The 4,155-nt window shown below is 47.2% G+C and overlaps 1 pseudogene; it reads left to right on the top strand.

Annotated features, from left to right (window-relative positions):
• Window positions 1–3,388: 3,388 nt before the first annotated feature.
• LOC132434300 (nucleolar protein 56 pseudogene) lies at window positions 3,389–3,946 on the top strand (annotated as a pseudogene).
• Window positions 3,947–4,155: the final 209 nt, after the last annotated feature.

The raw sequence follows: 4,155 nt of genomic DNA, 5'->3' as shown, positions 1-4,155 counted from the left end.
CGTGAGCCATGGCCGCTGAGCCTGTGCGTCTGGAGCCTGTGCTCCGCAACGGGAGAGGCCACAACAGTGAGAGGCCCACATACTGCAAAAAAAAAAAAAAGATAGCTCCTCCGTGAAGCCTTTCGTGATTTCCTCCATTATCCTCTGTGATACTACACATAGCACTTTGTAAAAACTCACTATATCATGTTCACAAGTTTTTCTTCTCTCTCGACTATAAACAGCTTGAGGGTAGGTTCTGTGTTTGTACATCTCTTGTCCCTGAAGTCCAGTACAGAAACTGGCTCATAGGACCAGTCCTCCAAAAGTAATTTTTTAAGTTATTTTAATAAAATACTCCATACATACAAAAGAAGATATATATGTCCATACACAAGGGATAAGGAATAATAAAGTGCACATTATTGGACTTACTAACCAGCTTTAAAAACATTACCAGCACCTTTGAAGTGCCCTGTGTGGCCTGAAAGAACAAGATGTGACGTCAGTTAGGATACAGAGATTCCATGCAAGCAACTATACTCCAATAAAAACTAATTTAAAAAAAGAGAAAGAATGGCGAAATACTCTACATTTTAAAAAATTAAAAAATAAAATCTTTACAGGAAAAAAAGACATTTCATGCGTTCATTCAAAAAAACTTTATGGAGTGTTCTTTATGGGTCAATTGCTAGGACTAGAGATGGAACAGTCAAAAGCCCTGCCCTCAAAGAGCTCACAGTCAACATAAACTAACAAATAGAAGAAAACAAGGTAAGCGCTACTTTAGAGATATGCACAGTATGCTGTGGGACCACGGAGAACAGGTACTTAATTAACCAAGACTCGGAAGACAAAGCTTCCTGTGGGTGATGATATGGGGGCTGAGTCTTAAACAGTGTGTACACGGGAGCCCCGAGTGTGCAGGCAGACGGGACAAGACGGCAAAGACCTAATTCACTCAGAAATCTCAACACTCAGGGCTGCCGAATGAGGATTGGACGCGATGTGGGAAGTGAGGCTGGAACGACGGATAACAGACCTTTACTCATACATTTCCTCAACACATACTCACTGAATGCCCACTACGTGCCAGGTGCTGTCTTAGGCACCTGGAATCTGCATGAACAGATAGGAATGCCTGCCCTCAAGGAGCTTACACGCTATTGCCGGACCATGAAAGTCCAAAGAAACCAGTTAGGAACCCACTGTAATAACCCAGGCCAGGAAAGTGAGCCCTGAACTAGGGAATTCTCTGGCAGTCCAATGGTTAGGACTTGGCACTTTCCCTGGCCCGGGTTCAATCCCTGGTCAGAGAACTAAGATCCTGCAAACCGCATGGCAAGGTCCCCCAACCAAAAAAAAAAAAAAACAGTGAGCACTGAACTTAAGTAATGTCAAGAGGAAAAGAAGCAGAATTCTTCAGGATGCAGAATTAATGGGACTTGATAATCAGATATGGGAATTGAACAGAAGGAGTCCTGTTGATCCCAGGTTTCTGGTTTCAATGACCAGATAACCAGTGATGCCATTCACCAAATTAATAATACAAATGGAGAAATCATACATTGAGGGAAAAGATGATTCGTGCCGTTTTGTCTTGTTGAATTCCCAATGTCTTTGGGATCGTTCAAAGGAGAGAACTCCAGTAGACAATTGGATAGATATTTAAGTCCGGAGCTCAGAAGGGTTTAGAGCTGGAGATAGAGACTTAAGATCCTTGTAAATAAAGATGATACAAGTGAAGATAGATTACCCAGGTCTCCCTGCATGTAGAGTGAGAGGTAAGAGGACCAAGGGCAGCACCCAGGAGACCATCAACATGGAAGGGAAGGATGGAGAGTGCCGAATCACGGAGAAGATAGAAGGATCGATCAGAGAGATAGGAAGCAACTGGGGACAGATAAGTCAAGGAGAAAGGCCAGCGGCGGCAGGTGTAGCAGAGAAGCCAGGGAAAGTATCCCTGGAAACGGCTGGTTTAGCAGCCAGGAGGTCACTGGCAGCTCAGCAAGAGGCGCTTAAGGAGCATGTTGCCGGTGGAAGTTATTGTGCAGCTGGACTTCACAGAGCCTGCAATAGATACCCTGCAATAGACACGCAATTCTTCTGACCCGTGGGAATTGGGACTATGTCTCCATACTCATAGAAGAACAAGGACTCCTATGTCAAGGTGTCAGAAGAATCAAGGGTGGGAACCAAGATGTCTGGATCTAACATCAAAGATCCTGCAGGCTCGAGGCACGTTCTAAGCCTGCACTCCACTATGGTGGCCACCAGCCACATGCCACTACTGAACACTTGATTTTTTTTTTTTTTTTTTTTTGCCACATGGCATTTGGGATCTTAGTTCCCTGACCAGGGATCGAACACATGTCCTCTGCAGTGGAAGTGCAGAGTCCTAACCACTGGACCACCAGGGAAGTCCCCACTACTAAACACTAGAAATGTGGCTAGTACAGATTGAGATTTGTCAACTGCAAACTGCATAACGAATCTCAGATTTAACACCAAAAAGAAAAATGAATTTAAAATAATGTTATATTGATTGCATGTTGAAGGGATATAGTATTTTGGATACATTGGGTTAAATAAAATATATTATTAAAGTTAGTTTCACCCTCTCCCGTTGCACAGCACAGGCTCCAGATGCGCAGGCTCGGCGGCCATGGCTCACGGGCCCAGCCGCTCCGTAGCATGTGGGATCTTCCCGGACCGGGGCACGAACCCGTGTCCCTTGCATCGGCAGGCGGACTCTGAACCACTGCGCCACCAGGGAAGCCCCTTTTTTACTTTTTAAAATGTGGCTACTAGAAGACTTTATGTATATGACCCATATTAAATTTCTACTGCACGGGGACTTCCGTGGTGGTCCAGTGGTAAAGAATCCGCCTTCTAATGCAGTGGACGCAGGTTCGATCCCTGGTCAGGGAACGAAGATCCCGCATGCTGCAAGGCAACTAAGCCCACGCACCACCACTACTGAGCCTGAGCGCCTCAACTAGAGAGCCCATGAGCTCTGGGGCCCTCACGCCACAACTAGAGAGAAGCCCGCGCGCCGCAACAATAAAGATCCCGCATGCCGCAACTAAGACCCGACGCAGTGCTGGCCAGTCCTGGTGTCTGAGTGATTCAATGGGCCCAGCACAGGGACCAACTTTCCAGAGCCCTGAAGACAAGGGGTAACACCCCAAAATACGGACTCATTTTCCACTCTACCTTCATTGGCCGAGCGGCTGCCGAGAACAGAGGCCGCATCTCCCGATACCTGGCAAACAAATGCAGTATTCCCTCACGAATCGATTGCTTCTCTGAGGTACCTACCAGTGTATTTGGGGAGAAGCGTCAAGAACAAGTTGAGGAGCGGCTGTCCTATGAGACTGGAGAGATTCCACGAGAGAATCTGGATGTCATGAAGGAGGCAATCGTTCGGGCAGAGGAAGCAGCTGCTGAGATTACTAGGCAGCTGGAGAAACAGTAGAAGAAACGCTTGAAGAAGGAAAAGAAAAGCCTGGCTGCGATTGCCCTGGCCTCTTCAGAAAACAGCAGTAGGACCCCGGAGGAATGTGAGGAGACAAGTGCAAGACCCAAAAAGAAGCAAAAGCAAAAGCCCCAGGAGGCTCCTCAGGAGAATGGAATGGAAGACCCATCCGTCTCCTCCAAACCCCAAAAGAAGAAATCTTTTCCCAAGGAGGAGCTGGTTAGTAGTGACCTTGAAGAGACAGCTGGCAGTGGAAGTCTTACCAAGAGGAAGAAATCTTTCCCCAAAGAGGAACCAGATAGTGACCCTGAAGAGTCAGGAAACAAGAGGGTCCCCAAGAAAAAGAGGAAATTCTCTTCCAAGGAGGAGCCTCTCAGCAGTGGACCTGAAGAGGCTGCTGCCAGCAAGAGCAACAGCTCCAAGAAAAAGAAAAAGCTCCGAAAGCTATCGCAGGAAAATGAGAATGGACATTTCCCTAGTAGGGCATAACTTACAGAGATATGTCCCAACCCATCCCCTATAGCCCAATAAAAAAAAAAAAAAAAAAAAAAATTTAAAAGACCCGACGCAGGGCTTCCCTGGAGGCGCAGTGGTTGAGAGTCCGCCTGCCGATGCAGGGGACATGGGTTCGTGCCCCGGTCCGGGAAGATCCCACATGCCGGTGGAGCGGCTGGGCCCGTGAGCCATGGCCGCTGAGC

Source organism: Delphinus delphis, chromosome 11 (assembly GCF_949987515.2).
Source record: "Delphinus delphis chromosome 11, mDelDel1.2, whole genome shotgun sequence".
In the NCBI taxonomy this organism is placed as follows: domain Eukaryota; kingdom Metazoa; phylum Chordata; class Mammalia; order Artiodactyla; family Delphinidae; genus Delphinus; species Delphinus delphis.
The sequence above is the reverse complement of the archived record's forward strand: the minus strand, read 5'-3'. Positions and strand labels throughout refer to the sequence as shown.